This window comes from Culex quinquefasciatus, chromosome 3 (assembly GCF_015732765.1).
Source record: "Culex quinquefasciatus strain JHB chromosome 3, VPISU_Cqui_1.0_pri_paternal, whole genome shotgun sequence".
Classification (NCBI taxonomy): Eukaryota; Metazoa; Arthropoda; class Insecta; order Diptera; family Culicidae; genus Culex; species Culex quinquefasciatus.
The window spans coordinates 8,733,158-8,756,902 of NC_051863.1; the positions used below are offsets into that span (position 1 = coordinate 8,733,158).

General features: G+C 35.9%; 1 protein-coding gene across 5 annotated transcripts in view; it reads left to right on the forward strand.

Annotated features, from left to right (window-relative positions):
* Nucleotides 1–896: 896 nt before the first annotated feature.
* Nucleotides 897–23,745, forward strand: part of LOC6041749 (hemicentin-1) — a 321,332-nt gene continuing 298,483 nt past the window's right edge. For 3 of the 5 annotated variants that reach the window (XM_038258593.1, XM_038258592.1, XM_038258596.1), the window contains exon 1: nucleotides 897–2,338. The gene's annotated coding sequence lies outside the window, so the exon portion shown is untranslated. The remainder of the gene's footprint in view (nucleotides 2,339–23,745) is intronic. The other 2 variants (XM_038258594.1, XM_038258595.1) reach the window with 2 other exon arrangements.

The window sequence follows — 23,745 nt, forward strand, 5'->3', positions numbered from 1 at the left end:
TTATTAAAGTCGTAATAAAAAAATGTATTAAAATAATATTTATAAAAAATATTATTGTTTTTAAATTGTATTAAATACATTTATTAAAAAGACGAGCAATGGTTTTGTTTTTTGAATACTTTTCAAATTTGATTTGATGATTTTGATGTTGATTTGGACAAAAACTTTCAGAAAATAGCATTATTCAGGTCTGAGCAAGCTTTTCACAGCAGAACAGTTGATATTTTTTATTATTATTTGCTGTGTTTTCAAGAACTTGTAGTAAATTTCTTATTACTTAATTTTGATTGATTTTTTTACTACACAGTTCTAATAAATTTGAAATGGAAGTTGAAGTGAAAATTGACATAAGAATAGAAATAAAAGAATAATTATGCTATACTATATTCAAATAATTTAAAAAAAAAATAAAATGAAGTGTCAGGGCTTCTAAGCGTCCGACGTAAGCACGACGTTTTTTTTTAATATTGGACAAATATTTTTAAAAAAAGTGTTTGAGGTAAATTGATGTAAAATTACGTTGAAAAAGAGATAACATTCAACCATAAAATTTTTCAACCTTCCTCAATTATTTTTTTCTTCACTGTGTAGAAAAATCTAAATTTCTTACAAAACTTTCAGTTTGGCAACGCTGCCTCCTTCCAAAGAAGTATTCAAACTGACCTCGTGCCTCAGTCAGTCACATTTCAAAACAGAGAGCCCGCGATAAGCCACAAGTCTCTCTCGCTCTCACACTCACAAAAATCTCTTTCTCATACCTCTCTCATCGCTCGCCCAAATATTTCCACGACTTTTCCCGAACCCCTCCGAGCGTCCGATGTCCTTTCGTGCGGTTCGGCTTTTCGCAAATCCCCGAACGGTGGCTCCAGCTGGCACTATTCCGCGTTCAGTTTGTGTTCGAACTCCCGTCAACGTGGACGCGATCTCCTTCGAGGACAGTTTTTTCCCGCAGGCCGGTCTTTCATTTCTTTTGAGAGGGAAAGGTGTGTGACTTTTTTTGAGTAGCAAGGTGTGCGTCGTGCGTGAATTTGTGACATTTTGTGCGTAGATTGTAGTCACGGTGCGGGATTTTCCGGGAATTTTTCCTGGTGGGGTGCGGCGTCGTCGTTTTGAGGAGAGAGAGAGAGCGCGGGATAAAGGTCGGCCCGTGAAAAGGTAATTGAAAGTGAAGAAAAACAGGACGAAATCCTTGGACGGTTCGTGGAAAAAAATAAAACGAAGGAAAAGGATTTCACGCCGAAGGAAAGTGTGAAAATTGCTTCTTTTCGGTGGCGGGTGGTTGTTGGTTCGCTTCAAAGGAAGGTGCTGCCTTTGAGAGCTTTCGCCTCTCGGAAGAGGTTTTTCCATTCTGATTGGAGGTGAACTCGAGCGGAAAAGCGCTCTCGACTTGGGAATGGATGGTTAGCCCCTTTGGGTTGTGGTGTACTCCAAAAGGAAAAGAATTTCGTGTGCAGTGAAAGCTGAAATTACACCGGAAAGCCACGTAAAATTGCCTGGCAAGTTACGTAAATCGTCGGGCGATTTACATTCGTGGAGAAAGAACGCGCGAAAAACGATCCGGAAAAGCCCTCACCACGACACGAGGACCAGCCAACGGAAAAATAATATTACAGCAAGGATTAAGTGATTAAGCAAAGTGGTTACTTTAACCCCTGTGTGGTGTACACACCAACGGGGTTCAATTCCGTGTTAACCGATTGTTTCGTACATTTTCCGGGGAGGAAACCCCCCAAAAATAAGCAAGGCCCGTTATTTGCATTGACCGTTCAAGTGGTTTTCCACCCCATTTTCCAACCCCTCCTAACAAAAAGAGAGTTATTGCCCATTTACAGCGCGTCTCGGCCAGACCCCAATTTCCGAGTGTTTGTTTTTGAAGCAAAGCAAGAGTTAGTGTACGTGTGTGTGAGTGTTGAAAGAGGGGACGAAACGAAAAATTTAAGGATTTCGTGGCCGCTGGCAATTGGGCAAGATTTATAAGAGGAGAGTGCGCCCACCCTTAAAAAATAATAAACCACATCCCCAGGTCCCAACGCGGAAACCACGGAAGGAAAGCTTCGAGGAAAAAGCCCCGCAAGGAAAAACAGCGGCTGTTAATCTTGCCGGTGGAAATCACAACAAGCAGTGAGTTTGGAGAGAGGTGCGGGAGAAGAAATGAATAAAGTCTAACTTTTTGACTGATCAAGATAACGTGCGCCCGTCTTGACTGCCGCGAGAAGAGGCTCACAAAAGCTTGCTTTTGTGTGTGAGGAGTACATATATTTTCACCGACGCCGGGATTGTGTGGGCGTATACGCTTAATGTGATTCGGTTCTGGAGGACGTATCAGCTGAAAATAAAGGTAGGTTGTTTATTTAATTTTTCTTCTTTTTTTCGGGGAGTACAAATCACCTTTAAGAAGAGTCCACTGGCGAAGCTTAAGGGAGAAGAGCCTTTCACAAAAAGCCTATATAAATTTCCACATTGAATTTAAACGGTCGGTCAATTCAATTCACAAGTTTTTCGGAATCATGAGAATTTTGTCCAAAATTTGAATGAAAAAGTTGTGCGGTGCACGCCTTATTATTATTGACCGATAGGTGTCTGTCTGAAATAATTTCGTTCTGGGACCAATTAAGTATCTAGGGGAAATATACCCTATCTAATCAAACACTTATCTTCGTCATAAGAACAGTTTGATGCTCGATTAAAGCTGCAAAAGTACTATTTAGGCTATAAACTTACTAGCAACAGCACCGCCTCAAGTAAGCACGCAAATTTATGCCATTTACTGACCGAAAAGATAAAATTCATTGCCCTTTTGATCATAATTTCTATTTTGCGAGACCATCCACATGCAAGATGAGAGCTTATCCGCTTATGTTGCCATCAATATCTTCTCACTTGCGCTAACGTTTTCAAAGCGCTTACGATATAAAATTGCTTCCAACTACCGGCAACATGTTCTTTTGCACATTCTTTAGTCACTCACTTGAAAAATAATCCCGAAACATGTAAATAATTAGCAAGCGCCATAAAAAAAAACAAACGCGTCAAGTCGTTTGACGTTTCAATTTTGACGACCCATTCTAATCGAAAGCTGAAGAAAACTGAGAGAGAAGCGAAGGCAAATAAAGAACAAAGGGTGGCAGGAAATTTTCTCTATAAATGCTACTTTTCGTGAGTGTTCGCTTATAATTTCATCAATTTTGGCAGCACTAGGCAGACCCAAAAGAGCACAAGAAGAAAAATAGATCCAAGCTAAAAATAAGAAAATGGGCGTGGCAAAATGCACTCGACTGATTAGAATGCATTTCGGATTTTTTTTTTAAATAATGTGAAAATAAACAGAAATGTTCATAAAAAGTTACTCTACTCGTTGGTATACTTGGTTTTAGTAAATTTTAAGGAACACCGAAGATTATCCAGCATCATTCAAACAAGACCGCTTATTGAGCATAAAATTGGTATATTTCCCCTAAGTCCCCTTCCAGAATAGCTGGTCTTATTATGTACCAAACCCTTTTGAATCAATATTTTTTTAGTGTTCAGTAATACCACCTTGCAGACAATGATACAAAATCTTTAAAAACATTGCGGTCTTGAAGGGTTTTATCTAGACCCGAGCAGGGGTAAATAACACGGGAATACCAAATTTTGGTATTACTTGGGCAAATAACAGCGACCAAAATGTGCCCTTGGTTGCCCAGTAATAGATGGTAAAATACCATGAAATCATACCAAAATCTTGTATGTGTAACGGCACAACAATACCAAACCATGTTATTCCAAGGGTAAAATAATACCTCAAAATAAAACCATTTCAATACCAAGTTGAGGTCTTCTGGATTTTTGAACATTGCTTGAATACCAAAACTTGGTATTGCCATGGTTTTATTTTTAGGTATTCCCGCGCCCTTGGAAAATCAGATTTTGGTATTCCTGTGGTCTTCCACATACATGATTTTGGTATGATTTCATGGTATTTTACCATCTATTACTAGGCAACCAAGAGCACATTTTGGTCGCTGGTATTTGCACAAGTAATACCAAAATATGGTATTTTCATACCATTTTTAGTGCAGCAGTTGCAGTTAGTGGTAAAACGGAAATGAGCCATATGCAACAGCCAAATCTACTCACCTGATGATTCCATGTTGTTCTTAGTGATATTCTTCACCACATTGAATGCATTTGTCATTGATGAACGGCCTGTGCTTGAAATTCTTGAAGATTCTGAAAAATAACAAGATTGAAAATAAGTATTATTAAAATAAAACTGGATTGAAATTCACCAAAATTCTATAATCTGTCGATTTACTCGTTTTTCAAAGTATTTGTTTTTTTTTCAAGTCATTTTAGCGCAAAGTTAATTATCTCGTCAAATTTTTAAAACAATTCCCATAGTTTCAGAGGAATTTGATGAAACCTTTCAATACCAAAATAATACAAAAATGTGAGACTTTTTTCGACACTTCTACTTTTTGGACCTTGTTTAGGCCATTCTCTTGCTATTTCACTAGTAAAAGCATATCTTTTTTTTATAAGCAAAATACTGCATTTCAAGAAAATTTTGGCCAGGCATACTGCGTTGCATTAGCTGCAGAGACGATTTTGTGAAGTGAATGGATAACAGTACAGATGTTACAGAATCTTCAGGGGAGGCAAACGTCTTGATGTGGTGTGTTTTTTTTGAATGAGTTGCTGTTGTAAATGTCGTCATTAAATGAAATGTAAAAAATATGATTTTTTTTTCAATTAGGCATTACTATAAGGATGTAACAAAAATGAATCAGAGGCAAGTTTCGGTGGACGTACTGAGCCCAAATCCCTTATATGAGCTTGATTGGGAGTAACAGGAGCATGAGCTTTACATTTCAATTTTAAATAGGATTTTACCCGTAAAAATACAGTTCTTTTTAAAATTACTATTTTTGACGCACTTGGTTTGCAATTGCATCAACAATCAAGCCTTCGGACACTTAGTTTCGAGAAGGAATCTCGCATTCGAGAACGCCAAGGCAATGCTGTAGAGCGAATAATTTGGTTTGATTTGATTTGATTGCAACCCTGGCGTGATTGCTCAAGTTTTGGTATTTATCGGTAAGGGCATACAATTTACGATCTTTTGATACGAAAACATCTAGGTTTTTTTTTATATAAAACCCAAGATAGAATCCTCTTTTTAACTCCTTGGTAAAATATTGTTTCTGTTTAGCAACCTGCCTCAAATTTCATATGCAGGTCCTGTTACGTCCAATCAAGCTCATATTTGGGATTTGGGCTCAGAGCGCCCACCGTAACCAGTCCCTGAATGCCCGCCAAAATGTCATTTTTGATACACTCTAATACGAACGTTATGAATTTTGAAAGCAATCATATAGTGAATTAAATAACACTCTAATGCTCAAATTTTTGCGACAGCATTCATGTTTCCCATATTTAGGAGGTGATTTGAGCGATTTTCGTTCTACAACAACTTTTTCTTTCTTGTTTCATTTTAAGTATTGTAACTTACATTTATCATGTTCAGTTTATGTTTGTTTTTATTAGTATTCGGCTTATTTAACCAACTCATATCATTAACTTTTGCCATTTTAGTTTTTCCATGTTTTTAATGGTCATTGTTTCAATTCTTTGCTTGTTTTTCACATTTGTAATTATAGAGTGAAACTGTTATCATTTAAAATGTAAATATTTAAGAGGCATAGTCTCTTGAGTCTCATAAAACACTACAAAATAAATGAATACTTATTTATGCAAAACGTATAAGAAATATTAGTAAAAAATGGCAAAAAATTACCCCTGAAAAAAATCACATTTTTAAAATCATTGGAAAAGTCACATAAAACAAGTCATGATCAACCCCAAAATCAGGTGAAATTTTTAGAGATCTTCTTTCCAATACTTTTTAAAGATCACAAATTGGTTCAAAATTTGAATTTTGGGCGAATTTCTAGATCAAAGCCCGTCTAGAAATGCAATGCAATCAATACAGTATTTAAAAAAAAGTAAGTTGTAAAAAAAGTAAAGTTTACTAACTACTTAGTATAAATATAAAATATAAAACTTATCTTAACTTAATTTTGTAAACTTTAAATTTAACTAAAGTTAATATATTACCATAGAATTGCTAAATTTTGGAGTAGGTATATTTTGTATTGAAAGAATCTACGAGCTATTAGCTAACAAGGCTTTAGATATTGTATTTTTATGATTTTGTAATTCAAAGATAAATAAATATCATGTAATCAATTTTGATATTTATCAATGAAACTAAAAAAATATAAAAATAACTCGTTTTTCTGATGATTTAAGCTAATTTACTATCCAGGTTACACCATCTACTGAACTACACTGAAAAAAATATTCTGTTTTCAGTTATGAGTAATGCAATTAGCTTTTATCTGTGAGCCCATACTTCAAATTGAAATGTGGCCAAAGACATTCTTATGTGAAATTGGACGAGCTTTCCGGTAAAAATATTTACGATGGAAAATCAAGTCTGTCTTATAAACTAAACTAAACTATTGGCACTACGCCCCCCGGGGCATGGCCTTCCTCTAACGTGGGATTTCTGCTCCAGCGCCTCTGACGAGACAGGAGAAACCGGGACCGACGTTTTACTTCACCATCCGATAGAAGCTCAGTGGATAATGCGGGAATCGAACCCGCGTCTCATAGCATCATCGGGATCGGCAGCCGAAGCCGCTACCCCTGCGCCACGAGACCTGTCTTATAGAAATTGTCAAAAACCTTCAAAAAACCAATTTTTTCAACATTTTTATTTTCAAAACCGCTGTAACTTCACAAGGATTGGACTTAGGACAGTAATCAATTTGGAAACTTTTATGTAAAATTGTCTGGAAAATCGATTCCCGTAATCGGTTTTTGAAAAATTTGACGTTTAGAGCACTTTTCAAAAAAAAAAAAAAACTGTTTCAATAAATGATTTTTTTCAGGAGAGTTGCTTCATCCTGCATTTTTCGTGAGCCTTTTTGTATTTTCACAAAAAAATTGAACGAAAAAAAGTCGTGGGCTAACCTTCAAATATGATTTTTGAATTTAACGATCGAGTGAATCTGGCTCCATATACACAAAAATGGCTTATGTAAGCGTAGGATAACATCTAATCTAATCTAATCTAACACAAACGCAGCCAGTCCGATGAAAGCATGCTGGAAAGTCTTGTGATTATCGAAGTTTACCGCAGAGAGGATTCTGAGAACGGATCACATTTCACAGAATCTACAGGGAAGGAAGGATGCGTGGACCAGGGATGCCAGATACACAGATTTGTCTGTGTTTCACAGACATTTGAGCTCGTTTCAGACATTTTTTGAGGTACACAGACTTTTTAAAAACTTCATTAAATTGTTATTTTGTTAGAATATCAATCGAAACTTATTTCGTTAGTCTTCAAATGCTTAAAAACACAATTTTTGATAGATTTTTATGACTGTAAATTGATTTATTTGAATTTTAGACAAAGACACAGACATACACAGACTTTTTCACAGACATTTTAAAAAATCATGTGGCATCCCTGGCGTGGACATACCGTACCAAACGCTCCTGTTTACAGTTTCATATGTGTTTTGTATGATGTGTTAAGTGTAAAATAAAGTGTGGTTATATAATCAAATAAATATAATAATGCAATATAATGATCATTTAATAAAATCCCTTCACCTATATATAATAACCAAGCACCCAAGCACACAAACAGCGGCACAAAAGAAATGAAAATGAGCATGCAAAAACAAGACCGCGCGTCCCCGTTGTCAGCGCACTAATCTTATATAAGCGTAGGATAACATGTCTACAAAGTTTTATTGAAAAAAAATCCTGTTTTTAGCTGGAATTGTTCTAAATTCTTACATATAAAAAATAATGATGTAATAATGTATCTACGAACTCTTATCTAACAAATCTTTAGACATTTTATTTTTGTTATTTTGTAATTCAAAAATTAATTAATATCATGTAATAAAATTTGATAAATTCTTACATATATAAATATATCGAAGTCAAACAGTGCCTCTAAAAATATTCCACACAAATTAGGTGGCTAGACATTGTGTTGACACGCCGCCCAAAAGCTTTGCCTGACCGTTATCGCTGTTGACACCCTGAAATCACCAGCATAATTAATGAATAAAATATGATCACCTCCAACTGGCTTTCATAACGGTTTCTTCGAACTCGTCCACCTTTGGACTGTAATATTTTAGCTTGTATTACACAGAAAAAAATGTTAATTTTGGAGGGTTGAAATTTTGGTAGCTAGAATATTCCCTTTGTGAGTAATTTTACTTAAATAATGTGTGAAATGTGAAACTGATGAAAATTTATTGTTCAACTTTTTAAATACCACCATGTAAAATTCTCAGATATAAACGGGGTTATTTGTTGCCCAACGTAACCCTTAGCAATTTCAGCGCCGAGGTCCTTGCTTTAGTCTGTTGGTTTTGTCCCCAACGCCCGACACCAGTCAAATAACGTCTGCTGACGTCCACCATCATCATCCCCCCCGCTCCCATCCTACCAAGGTCACCTCCCCCCCCCCCAGTAGAAATGACCCGACGACGCGTTGCCTTTTCCGGACACGCAGCTGACATTGATTCAATTTGTGAGCGCACCCTGTGAACGTCACCTCCGTCGTCGTCGTCGTCGTCGTCTTCTTCTTGTTGACAGGGTGGTCTTACGGGGCGTGTGACACGTGGAGAATAAGATGCGGGAATTTGGGTCCGGATGCCGGGTCCGAAACCCCCCGGCGGGGATGATGGGATGAAAAAGCGACGTTGATTCGCGCGAAAAGTACTTTACAAAGGCCAACAGGCGGTTTTGAAGACTTGGGGATGAGGGTTAACTTTTTTTTTTTTTGCTCCTCGGCACCTTCGGCTTAGGAACTTTTAAGCTTCTTTTGAAGCTGACGATGGGTCAAGGATTTGGCGGTTCCGGAGTTGAAAGCTTTTTTTTGACAGCTTTTTTTTTGTGCTCGATGGATCTTTAAAAATTTCAAGTTTTATAAATTGCTACGTAAATCTCACTCAAAGTGTTTCCTCTGAAAAAAGCTGATTTATTTATAGCTTCTTCGAACTGTTGTGATCATCCAGATTCTTGTGATTCAGCATCCTTTTTCCTCACAACACTCAAAAACATCAAAATAATGATTTTACCTCGGAAGCAATTACTCCCAGCACAAGCTTCAAGTTCGCTGAACATGGAAAGATGTTTTCCACCGCGCCGTCCTAGAGAGAGAGAGAGAGCGAGATTCTCGCAACAGCTTGTACCCATTAAAAGTTTACAAGTCAACGGACCCGGGCCCGGAATCTCAGTCCGCTGTTGTCCTATCGTTCCTTATCCGACAAACCTTTGCTCCGGGGGAGGGAAAAAAAACTTGCCTATCAGTGGAGGCAAATCGGGGCACCGGGAAAACGCGTAGGCCGGAGATAAAAGAACCTGAACAGATGGTGGAGAGAAATTCAAGTTAAATGTTTTACATGGACGTGGTTATGGAAAGATGGCATCATGACGATATTTTATTTTTAAACTTTTGTTAAGCTTGGCTTTGAAAGAAACAAAACATTTTGCTAACTTGTCGCACGTCGCTGTTTGACGTTCCTTGAACTACAAAAAACAGAGCACCCAATGTGAACAATAACAATCACGTTTTGTTTGGTTGACCATTCCATGCATTGCCCTGAAGTGGGGTTGAATTTGGTTGCTGGACTACCGAGTTATAATATTAAAAAGTTTACAATAGTCGAGCTCGTACTTGTGTCAAACGCGTTCTGACCTGAAATTCCTTTGTCCAGTTGCCACACTTACATCAATTGTCAGGGTGTTTCAAGATAGCACGACACAATAGAAACTTCTTTCATATGGGTCATTCCATCTGAAGCGGAACAGCATTTGAAAATTACCCTCTCCGATCCTGCTCAAATTTGGCAGGGCTGTTGATACTATCAAAACATGCAAGAATCCCGAATTTCATCCAAATCGGACCACCCCCTCCATTTTTTTACCTCCCCAAAAAATCGACTTTTTGGCGATTTTTGACCAAACCTCCTAGTTTCAAACGACGATAACTCAGGAACCACACATCTTAGAGGGCCGGTCTTAGACTCAATTTTGAAGGAAATTGGACGTAGAATCCATTTCCGTGATCAAAATTTTGATTAAAATATGTTTTCTACCTGTATTGCGCAACTGAAAACTTTAACTGGCCGTATCTCAAAACACCCCAACTTATTTTTTTAATTTGACATCACCATCGTGTTCCCCGGCCAATTTTACATAAGAATCACTTATCGACAGAAATGAATATGTTTCGTTCCAGAGATATCGAATTTTAAAGTTTTGTGTTTTCGATATAACCTACATCAGCTTCATTCGCCGCATCTGCTAGAAGCACACAGGCGGGCTGATCAATAACTGCTACCTGACCATTTATTGAAATAATTTTTCATCATGAATAATCTTTATCATATTGGGCAAAAATTGACTGTATAACACTGTAGGAAACTGGAGTTGAATCACGAATGTTTATCAACAAAAATGAATGAAGTGAATTTCTGTGCTAACCCACAGGACAGAGCAATAACGACACACAGTAAAGGGCAGAATCGGATTCCGACGGAGCGAGCAGGAAAATGCAATTAATTTTGATAGTAACACTGAACAATAAGTGCACGATACATTACTGAGTAAAAAATATGAACTAAAATTATTAAAATTTGATGATAGTTGTACTCTAGTGAAGGACGATCACAAGGAGTAGGAAAAGGATTTCTGGAAAGTATAAAACTGAAAAATGTAAGCAAATCACAAAGTTTGATCTGCTGCAAAGCGGCTAATTCCCCAAATTTAGTTGCGATGATTTCGACACCGTCCGAACAACAGTATTTTTTTCCTTACATTATTCTTGGATTCCTTTAATCAAATGGAGCTGGCTCACAATATTAAAATTGATTTAATATGATCAATCTTTTAAACCATAAATAGGATTTGCCAAATTATGGTAAAGTGTCAATAATGAACTATAATAATAATAATAATAATAAAGGAGGTTTTGGGGTTTTTGCTGAATGGCACTATTTTGCTACCGCCCATGATGAAGGCCCTAGTCATGGCCTCGGAGGTACTCTAAAACGGTTAGCAACACGTAAAATAACCCAATAAATATTCCTTTCACAAAAATAGAATGATCAAGGTAGGGGAACAGCATCTAATTCCAGCGTTTCTCTAATGTTGCCATATCAGCGCTTTGGCATTCAATTACAGCTGATTAAAGGCGTTTTCAACTGAAATCGAGTGATAAATAGATCAATAAGAAGTGAACAAGCATGTTTCTATCAAAAGTTTTGCAAAATTTGTTGTTTAAATAGTGAAAATAAGCAAATTGGACGAAACTAGGAGCGAGGACTTAACCTGCCAAACATACGAGAATTTCCTCTATAACCCATTTGAATAAATATTTGCGTAAAATTATAAAACAAGCAAAACAATGTAAAAGGACCGAAGCCGAAGTGTAAACAATGAGTCTATCTTGCTCACGTCAGTTGATGTTTACATTATAAATGAGCAGGATAGACTCTTTGTTTACACTTCGGCTTCAGTCCTATTACAATGTTTAGCTAGAAAAATATAAATTAAATTAATCATCTCCCAGAACACCAGGTAGCAGTTATTGATCAGCCCGCCTGTGTGCTTCTAGCAGATGCGGCGAATGAAGCTGATGTAGGTAATCTCGAAAACACAAAACTTTAAAATTCGATATCTCTGGAACGAAACATATTCATTTCTGTCGATAAGTGATTCTTATGTAAAATTGGCCGGGGAACACGATGGTGAAGTCAAATAAAAAAAATAAGTTGGGGTGTTTTGAGATACGGCCGTTTAAAGTTTTCAGTTGCGCAATACAGGTAGAAAAAATAAATTAATCAAAATTTTGATCACGGAAATGGATTCTACGTCCAATTTCCTTCAAAATTGAGTCTAAGACCGACCCTCTAAGATGTGTGGTTCCTGAGTTATCGTCGTTTGAAACTAGGAGGTTTGCTCAAAAATCGCCAAAAAGTCGATTTTTTGGGGAGGTACAAAAATGGAGGGGGTGGTCCGATTTGGATGAAATTCGGGATTCTTGCATGTTTTGATAGTATCAACAGCTCTGCCAAATTTGAGCAGGATCGGAGAGGGTAATTTTCAAATTTGCACTTTTTCGTGCACAGTTGAGATGGAATGACCCATATGAAAAGTGACAAAATGGCACGAACTTTTTCCGGTTTATAATTAATATCTCTGGATTGGAATTGTTTTTTTAAACTCAATTTGGCCAAAAATACACTTGAATATCACATTAAAATTTCACCTAAAAACTGTAACATTGGTATTGTACAAAATCACAACAATGGTGGAGCAGAAAATTTATGAGTTATTTAGAAAAATAATTAACAAAAAAATAAATCAAATTTAAACAGAATTGGTCATTCAGGACACATTGATTTTGATCATCAGACCACAGTAATTTTAATTTTATCTGAAATTAAAATTCCTAGATCAGGATCGACTGTGGGTCTCATTTGTTGTAATGTTTTAAGTACTTTATTAATTGGCAAGAAATAGAAAATATTGAAATCTTCAGTTAAGCTGAGCAAATTGATGATAATTTACAACTAAATAGTCCTATGAGAAAAAAAAAGAATTGGAAGAAATATTTTGGATTTCAGAAAATACATAAAAAATGCGAACTTCAATAAAATAAATAATTTGTTTAGCAACTGAATTACAAAAAAAATAAAAAATTACTAAAAATTTAAAAAATTTCGAATTTGAAATTAATTGAAAAAAAAATCGAGTGTTACAATTTAAATATAAAAAAAAACTTTATTGCTATTCAAACAGATATTTTGGGAAGAATATTTCTTTACAACATAGTTCAATCTAATGTCGAGAATAAATCTGAAAGTTAGCCAAAAGAAAAGTTGCAAAAAAGAATATCATCAAATAAATTATGCAATGTGACGTTAGTGCTTTGGTCAAAAATTGGAAAAAAACAACGAATTTTTCAACATTCATTATATTTGAATTCTTTAAATTCGAAATTCCCAAAAATGCATTTTACTATATCTGAATTTCATATAACTAATCATGCACTTTCAGAACAATTCTTGTCATGCTTATATCTGGGACATGGTGTCGATGTTTTCATCGACAAAAAAATGCCCGACTTCTCCCTGACACGCTCCAAATAAACGAAAATATTTTTTTTCTATTTTAAGCCTCCAGCGCCCAATTTTTTTCGAGAATTTTTATTTTTCCCGTGTTTAAGAAGTCATTTTGAGCAACTTTTGTTCTTGGAAAAACTTAACTTTTCTTGTATAATTTGTCGTTTTTTATTTTGCATTTAAGCCGATGCAAATATTTTTCAAAGTTTATGTCACCCCCCTTCAAAATTGGCCTGAATAAGGCCGATGCAAATATTTTTAAAAAGGGAGGGGGGGAGGGGCAAAAAAAATATATAAATATTAAAATAACATGCCATAGTTTCAACATTTGCATGGAAAAAGTGTTTTAAAATGTATTTTATACTAGTTCAGTTGTTTTGCAATAAAAGTTTTCAAAAAATGTAAAATTTGACGAAAACAAAAATTTTAGCGAAAAAAAAAAAACTTTAGCGATAGTAGACATCGAAAATTTTCAAAAATTCTAAAGATTTTTATATCAACCTAAACATGCTAAAAATGATTCTAAACGCAGGAGAATTCATTTTAAATTGATTTTAACTAATTGCACTTAAATTTTCATAAAAATATTGAAGTTTTTTGAAAAAATATTTTTTTGCCCCCTGATTTTTCGGGCCAACATTAAAGGGGGAGGGGGGACAAAAACTTTAAATAAAATTTGTACCAGCCTAATCAGGAGGAAAAAAAATCGATTAGCTTCTAAATTTTAATAAAAAAAATATGTTTAATCAACTGAAAATCAGTTAAAATCCATTATCCTGCGCTTATAATCATATTTAAAATGTTTGAACTTCTTTGAAAACATTTAAAATTTTTGCGAAAAAAAAATTCCATCAATATTTTGAAAACTAATGATTGGAAAGCAACAAAACGCATGTAAAATGCATTTCAAAATATTTTTTTCATCCAAATGCTGAAAACTAGGCGTGTAATTTCGATTTATATATTTTTTTTTTCATTTGTTTCATGGGAAATGTTAGTGAAAAACAAAGCAAAAATTGACCCAAAAATGTCGCATAAAACAAGTTAAACTTCCAACTCTCGAATTTGCTGTAATTTTAAAAGATCTTCTTTTCAATGCTTTTCAAAGATCAAAAATTGGTTGAAAAATTGATTTTTGGCGAATTTTCAGATCAAAGCTCGTTTAGAGTCAGATTTGGGTTCTAAGGGATTTTAATGTATTTTTGAAAAACACATTTTGGTATTCTTTTTGTATACTAGTAATAAATATGAAATATTGGAAAACGTTTAGAAATAAAAACGGATGGAAAAAAAGGAAGCAAACATCACATAAAAAAAAAGAACAAAAAAAAAACTTGTAAACAATTTTTTTAATTCTCTTCTTTTTCCCTATCAGAAAGTATGCAATCATCTAAAAAAAATTCTTTTGAGGAACTTAAAAATGTTGCCTCTTTGCTGAAAAAAAAACAAAAAAAATAATATGTTTTCTGCAGTTCAACAAAAGAACACACAACTTTTATTCAACTGTATTTTATTTTGGTTAAAAAAAAACCTACCAAAAATTGAAACAGTAACTTTGAACATAATTTATCCAAAGGCGACATAACAATTTTAAAGATCGTGTTTGCAAAAAAAAATAAAGCCTCTTAAAATTTAGCATAACCTTGAAAAAAACTAACTTAATCCACCTATGTGGTTGGAGCCTTCCTCACTTATTACCAACAATGGCTGATATGATGGAATTGTACAAAAATTTCATCTATTTTTAAGATCCGGAATAAAAAAGTACATAAATATCACTCAAGTGGCCATATCTCGAGACAGGGTTGCCAGATCTTTAATGTTTTAGACTCGTTGGAAAGGTCTTTTGATAACCCATCCAACGATGCATCGTTGCAACGATGGGTCGGATGGTGGACCCGGACATAGTTTACATACATTTAAGTGAGATCCGGATATATGTGAAAACACATTTTTATACATAACTTTTGAACTACTTATCGAAACTTCAATCTGTATAAAACTCGATCTATGGGACCCTAAACCCTGGTCACATACATACATACACACACACATACACACACACATACACACACACATACACACACATACACACCCACACACACACACACACACACAGACATTTGTTCAGTTTTCGATTCTGAGTCGATTTGTATATATGAAGGTGGGTCTGCGACGTTTGTATGGAAAGTTCATTTTTAGAGCAGGATTATAGCCTTACCTCAGTGAGGAAGGCAAAACCCAAAGTTCTTTCAAATTAACTAAAATGCAGGGAAATAAATTTCAAACTGCATTTACTTGTGATAAGTTGCCATTAAAAATGTAAAGTATAAAATTTTCATTTTAAAAATTGAAGTTATTTTTTTCATGCGAAGTTTTAAAACAATTGCTTTAGGTTTTTAACCAAATTTGGTTTTTAACAAATATATAAGTTAAAAAAATAAACAACAGGCCATGGTATCAACAGTTGAATGATAAAAGTTTTTTTTTTAAAATGCATTAGACACCTGTACAGTTGTTTTGCAATCATTAATTTCCAAGATTTCTAAGTATAGACGAAAATTTTATTTTTGCGAGAAAAAAAAGTTTTTGCGGTGCCGATAATTGTAATTTCAAAAAATATCAAAATATTTTTTAACGAGCCCAAGCATGCTAAATACGTTTATCAATGCAGAAAAAGGCATTTTAGATTGTTCATAGTTGATTAGACTTCTATCTCCATTGAAATTTTGATGTTTCTTGAAAAAAAATCAGACCAATGCCGTTGATTTTTCGTACCAATTTTAAACGGCAACGGCCTAAGCTGTTTAAAAAAAACTTTGGTTAATAGTAAAGTGTAATAGCTGCGTATTTAATGTTAGAAATTATCAGGAAATCTGGAATGCGTTTTTTTTCCATCCAGCTACAATAATACTTCAAATGTTATTTCTGCTCAAGCCGAAAAATGAAAAAATATTTTTGTAACATTACTTTTCTTCACAAATTTCTCACAATTCCAAACCCATCACTCCATTTCCCCAGAATCATTCCACCGGATTAAGCCCATTGTGCTCCACCACAAACGGCACTTCAAAACCGCCGAAAATTTCTCCCCAACAGTCTGTCTGTCTCGGTTTTCCCTCATGAATTTTCATTCACCTTCCTGGGCTCGTTTGGCTCGGCTGTCGTCACCGTCCGACTGTCGTCGCCCAAGAACCGCGGAACCACAAAGAACGAAGCTCCGGCGGAAGGTTTGGCGGTTTGGCTTAGCTGGCCCAAAATTGTGGAAAGTGAAGCGGCCTGGTGGCCACTGAAATATTAATTTGGCCGCTCGGTGGCGCGCGCTCCTAATCTTTCGGTGCTTGTTTGGAGCTTGGTACACTGGGGTGCAGATTTTTTTTGAATTTACCGACGATGTGCCACTCGAGGAACGATGCTAAGCAGTGGGTTCGATTAATCGCGAATGGAATTTTTCAATGTTTCAGTTTCAAAAGTTCCTTAAAAGTAACTTTTGCAAACAAGTGTACTTTCTATTCCAGTCGAATGAATGATAGGGAGGGAGAGGGATTAGTGTTGGTCACCGTTGTGGGTGGGTGGTCAAATTTATGAGTTTGCTCGGGTAGAGATATCGAATCGTTCTCGAGACTCCATTGTTTATGTGTTGCCGCAGAGAGGAATGAAGGCAGGTGGTTGGTTTTTCGAGGGGGGTCGGTAGCAAATGGTCTGTAGCAATCTATTGCTCGTTACTGTGTTTGCGTTCATGATTAGTGTCAAGATTTCGGGGGAAGCCAAAATTGGCGGGGCTAGACGGTTAGACTGTTTGGTTAGCATTATTAAGCACTACTTGATCTGAGGGTTTATTTATTCACCATTTATTACCGGTTTCAATTATTCAACGCTTGGAGAGTTACGGCTGATTCGACATTTAATTGGCTTGCGGTGTAGGATGACTTGTTGATCTTTTCATTAAGAATACTTTATGTACCACATACAAATTTGAATTGAAAATAATTCGATACAACAATTCTTATTATTTTCCCAGCTAAATCCAAAATGCATCTCCCAGCTTCTGCGATTCCAAGAAGTGAAAAATAAAACAAGAACAAACATCCAAATGGATGCCGCATCACGTAATCGGAACTCTTCAAACAGCACCCTCCAAAAAAAAAAGCAAACTCAAAAGACAAACAAAACCCAGTATTTTCCAGTATTGCCGCCAGCATCCTCCCCAAAAGACATGGTTTCGAAAACTTTGCCAATTGCAGCAATTCCCATCGCACCGAGCTCCTTCGGAAACAAGGTCAGACATGTGCTTCCTTCCCCCGCCCCGGGAGAGCGTTGTTTGGCAGCGCAATTCATCCTGCAAAATGCGCTCGTTCTACTACGTAATGCTGCTGTGAGAGTGGGTGTGGGTGTGTTTGTGGAACGCGGAACGGGTTGTCAGGTTTAGTTTTAAGATGAAATTTGAAATAGGGTGGAGTCTTTAAAAGGAAAAAATACTCCGAAAAATGTAATTTATAAAAATAGAATGCTAGCTGTAGAAAAACAATCATTTAAAATAGGGTGATACCTTCTTTACATTTAATCCAAAACACATCATCCACCCTACCAATGTTCTTTCAATTCAACTTAATGTGTCATCTAATCACATTATTTGTGAAAATCGCGAAAAACCTCAAGCCGTAGAACCGATTTATGCAGTTGTTGTTCTTGAAACATCGCAGTTTGAAAATTGGGGGGTTTCACAATTTCCACAAAAATAAGCGTGGGGTGGTGCCAAAAAGAAGAGAGTGGTCTGATTTGGATAAATATTGGGATTATTGTTTGTTTTGATGGTATCTGTTTTGCCTTCCTCACCTCAATAAGGAAAGGCTATAAAATCACTTAGAAATTGAACTTCTTAATTTTACCTCCTAGATCCACCTTCACGGGGTCCCCTAAGTCACTATCTATAAATAATAGGGTGTTTCATCCAAACAAAAAAGTTCTCAGAATCAGGCAAACCGAGGATCCCCTAGTAAAGGATACCCATAGGGACTCTCATGCCAAATATCAGCCCATTTGGTTGAGAATTGGCCTGTCCCCAGCGGTTCAAAGTTTCCATGTAAATTACTATGGGATTTTTGTGCTTTTCGTTCAATCGTTCTTACAAGTCTGGGGACAACATGGATTCACTCGGAATAAAGACAGTGTGTAGGGGATGGTCCAATGAACACATTCCAGAAGGAATTAGGATCCATTCTGTCCCCAAGGTGCGCATTGGATCGACGTCCGGTGTCTCCAGAATCAACGATTCACCCTTCAAATGTACGCATTGTCCTTAGTATGCTATGATGGCTAGCTGAAAATTACGACGCCCCATGTCAGACGGTGAACACGTGGCACTCAAGTTTTGGCTACTTTAAAGTAATAAAATTATAATTTTTGATGTTCCTGTAACAATTTGAACTATTCCAAATAACGTAACATGAAGATTTTGTAATGCAATCGATGCTTCTCCACGTGGTCACCGATAACCGGTTCCGGAGTGACCAGGTTGGGTCAAGGGACATCGGCATGACCTCAGATGGTCATAACTTTCAATTTCATGAAGTTTGATACGTCGGATGATAGGGTTCATTGCATATTCCGATAGTGTCCCCCAGTGGCCACCGGTAACCGGTTCCGGAGTGACCAGGTTGGATCAGAGGACATCAGCATGACCTCAGATGGTCATAACTTTCAATTTCATGAAGTTTGATACGTTGGATGATAGGGTTCATTGCATATTCCAACAGTGTCCCTCAGTGGCCACCGGTAACCGGTTCCGGAGTGACCAGGTTGGGTCAGAGGACATCGGCATGACCTCAGATGGTCATAACTTTCAATTTCATGAAGTTTGATATGCAACATGACGGATTTCTAGCGTGACAATTATTGGAACCGTTAAGGGTATCCCTGGAACCGGTTCCGGATTGGCCACAGTTGGCCAGAACCGATACCAAACAGTCAGGGGTAGTATGTAGTATCCTTCTGCAATGATTTGCAAAATAATCCGTTTCAAAAGACTGGTCCGTGTTACGGTTTTATGTCAAAAACTGCAAAAATCAAGTTTTCCGGAAGTTCCGGGTTATCGGAACCGGTGGCCACTATGGACCAATTATTTTTTCTGGGGCTTAAAATTCAGGTTATTATCTGTCGAATGCAACCGGAAGCAACCTGCTATGTGCAATCGTTTCGGAGATACAGTTCCTCAAAGTAGGGGCCTCAAAAAGATCTTTTTTCGGTTATAGCAGGTTCCCGGTATCCAAAACCGGATCTGCGGGTCGGATTCAAAAAGTAGACATCCTAGCCTTTCATTCGAGGTCAAGACATCCAAAATCGATTACAATCTCGAATTATGGCAGCCGAAAATATTTCTGGGTCCTATAGACCCGGAATACCATTGGTGTCAGTTTTTTTTGGCGGGCACTTCCGGTGGCCACCGGAAGTTCATTTTTGGCCAGAATGTGTGTTTTAATAAGTTATACAAAGTCACAAAATTTCAGATCTCGAAGTGTTTTTGGTCAAAAGTTACAATCACTTTTATAGTGCTACTGGGTCCTATAGACCCGAAGACCATGCCCGGGTTAAGCATGCTATGACAAGTTTTAAAACAATTGTATTTTTTGAAATTCAAATGCACTGTACCGCATGTTTATAATTCGCGAATAAAATCATCAGAACTGAAATGAAATCATGAGAATAATTTGGCATCACTCTAGTCAATTTGCTGTTCAAATTAAACTTACTAACTAAGGCCGTTGCAAATATTTTTCAAAGTTTGAAAAGTTGGCATTTGATGTCCTCTGAAACAGTCCATATTTATACCTACAACTTTGCCGAAGACACCAAATCGATCAAAAAATTCCTTCAATAGATGCAGATTTTTGAATGTTCATACATCATTTTTGTATGGCCAGCTGCAAAATTTTTATAGAAAATTCTATGGACAAACTAATGATGCAAAATGGCTTCTTTGGTCATACCGAAGGCACCAAAAAAGATTCAGTCGGATTAATAAATACAAAAATTAAAATTATAAAAAAGACCGATTTCGTAGAGAATTGCTCTATTGGAAATCAATTAACAGAAAAGGAATTATTACCATTCCACCAAGAGAATTTTCGCTTCTAGGTTTTTATTAACATGATTTAATTGGATGAAACTAGATTTTTTGTCATACATTTGGTCATTAAAATTTAAAATATAAAAAAAAAAACGGAAGCCTTATTGTGTAGTATTTCTGTTTTACTTTGCAATATGACAACTTTCTGGTCTGTGGAAGCATTTTTATCATTTTTATTACCTTAAAAGTTTCTATTCCATACAATTTTGCTGCAAAATGTTTATCAGAACGAAGATTTTAACAATTTCCAATAAATTTTAAATTTACCAGGAATTTCTTGGATTTCCAGGGAAAGTCATTTAAAAATGTCCGTTTCCCACGAATTTTGTAACCCCAGGAAATTTTTACATTTAAAGTGGAAAGCAAAAGCCGGGCTCTGCAAGTTTCTTAATACAGTTGTATGAAAAAGAAAAACGTTGATATCAAATGTTATTTGTGGTGCAAAATAAAAAAAATGGACCGACAGCAAGGAATCTGTCGAATCAAAAATGGATTTTTGAACTTGGCAGATTATGTGCTTTTGTTTTATTTTACGTCTGCATACACACGATTTTATGTTTTTGTTTTTGTTATGATCATTCAAGCTAGAACAAAACTACTCAACTTGTGTTATTGAAACACTCGTGGATAAATAAGCGTCAAAACAAACACCTCTTACACCACAATCGACTTAAAGCTGCTCAACTTGTCTATGTTTTCCTCACAATGAGTAGGTAAGTGAAGTGTCTGTAGAATTCCCCTCTTGCCACACTCCAAAATCACATCCAACTTGAACCTCCTTTTTCCCACAGCACAAGCTGAGCATCGCACCACGACGCCTTCACTCACACACACCCAAAGAGAGCGACAGAATTGTGGCTTGGTGGGTGGATTTTCTTAAATGAACCCGCAGCATTTAATTTATTTGCGTTCGAGTTTATTTCCATGCTTGCTTGAGCTTTTCACCCACCCTCTCTTTTCATGAAACCTCTTCCTCCCCTTTACTTGGCCCAACCCAACAGAGCGAGCTGCTATATTTGATTTTATGCTTGCTCTAAAAGCTCCTCCCCCCCTTCCCAGTTACCCGGTTTGAGTTTCCCAGCAGTTGGTTGGAAAATTTTCCGAAAACAACATCGAGCGCACACGATGAAACAAAGCAAAAAAAAAAGCGCTGTGTTTGCTTGAAAATTTATGACAGTTGCGCTCCCGCGCACAATTTGTTTGGCTTGGTTCAATATTTTCGCGAGTTTGTTCGTTTCGCGAGATGAAGACAAAAATAAAGCCTGGTGCTGACGGGGTTTTTTTTTTTTCTTTGCCGGTGTATTGACGTAAGCGAAATATGCCGCGGAAAAATAAAGCATATTTTACACCTTCAGTTGGTTAATAACAGACGTTTTTTTAGGACATTACTCCCACATATTTGGAAAAAAAAAATATTTCGATGAATGCTTTAATGAAAATATATGTTATTCTCACCTTAAATTAGCTTTTTCCTTAACGAGAAGTTTGTTCGGGTTTGTATAAAACTTGATAAAATAAAGTCACTCCCTGTTTTAAGTGTTGAGCGTTCGAAAAAAGGTTGCAGTCTTCAATGCGTTTGAAGCATTTTTATTTTATTTTCAAATATCAATATTATTTTCAAAATCATGTTTTTTTCAAAAAATGGCGATGCTGCCAAATCATTTTTGACCAATTTCAGCTTAGTTCAGAACATGGCATTTTTGTCTTTTGAAACAAATCCAAAAATGAAATTTTCCAAAATTAAAAATTGGCTAAATTTTAAATGTCAAGGGTGAACATGAAAGTTTTTAATCAGAAAGAATCACGTAATGTTTTGTACAACATTACAGTTATTTTGCTGCCAAAAAATTTGCAAAACTTTTGAGTATATTCTCGATTTCACTATTAAAATATATGTAAAATTGGAAGGAGTAATTTTGGACGTTTGAATATTATTGAATCTCTTTTATGATGCAATTTTACCTCAATTTAGACTAAATAAATTGATAAAATTACACATTTTCAGAGGTTAAATTGCACTTGTATGAACAGATAATGACAATACTTTGTTCTGGCATACACTTGAAAAATCATACATTCCAAGCCTAGAATAATTTGGCAACCTGGCCCCTGCTGGAAGGGTGAAATTAGGACATTCAAATTTCAGCATTTTTTATCATCCAACTTCACCCCCTGGACCCCTGGTGTCACCCCTGATGACGGAAGATAACAATGTAAATGTCAAAGCTTTTTCAATGAAAATTTAATTATCGGTATTTTTTATGGGATTTTTTTTTTCTCTTCACTCTCTTCATAGTAAATTTATTTTTATTTATCATCTTTTGGCAGTTACATAAAAGTTAAAGGTGCAATTTTATGATGATCAAAACTAGATTCTGATTGAATTTAGATTTTTTTTCAACTGAATCCGATGTGTACAAATTTGAATGCTCAAAGTTTCAGACAAAAAAAAAACATTTAAAAAAAATTAAGCACACATTTTTGCCAAGTTTCCTCAATTGATGGCAACATGCTGAACAATTATTATGTTTTTTTCTTGACTTCCATCAAACGACAAAATTGGTAACAGCTGAGCAATTCTTCAAGAAATCTGTTTTATATTTTATTTTATTTTTTGTATTTTTTAATCCGGCTTAAACTTTTTTGGTGCCTTCGGTATGCCCAAAGAAGCCATGTTGCATCATTAGTTTGTCCATATAATTTTTCATACAAATTTCGCAGCTGTCCACACAGAAAAAAATATCTAATCTAATCTAATCTAATCTAACACGAACGCAGCCAGTCCGATGAAAGCATGCTGGAAAGTCTTGTGATTAGATTACGCCCCAAGCACTTTTCTTGTCATTATTAATAATTGTAGTACATCCGAGAACACCCGAAAATGTATTACAAAAATTAAAGCGGCCAGCCCTACTGCGTTGTGTTTACCGCAGAGAGGATTCTGAGAACGGATCACATTTCACAGAATCTACAGGGGAGGAAGGATGCGTGGACATACCGTACCAAACGCTCCAATGTCATGTTTCATGTGTGTTATAAAGTAATTATTTATGTTCAGATAAATAAAATATATAGATAATATATCAATTGCAGTTTTACAAATTACCTTGATTTTACCTGAAAAAGAAAGTTCATTAAAAGAAAAAGTAGTAGGGAAACGAAGGAAGAGTCATTAAATACTTGATCGTAAGCGTTAAATTAAATATTTTTTGAAATTAGCTAAACCTTATCTTAAAATAAATTGCATTAAGTAAAAAAAACAACTTGTTCTGAACTTTGATTGATTTTGAAAGGAATATTTACGAAGTAATCGCAATGCAAAGAAGAAAATGTCGAGGAAATAGGAAGCAAATATAAATCATTGCAACAAAAATAAAACATTAATCCGGCAGCACTGTCGACTCCCGCGTC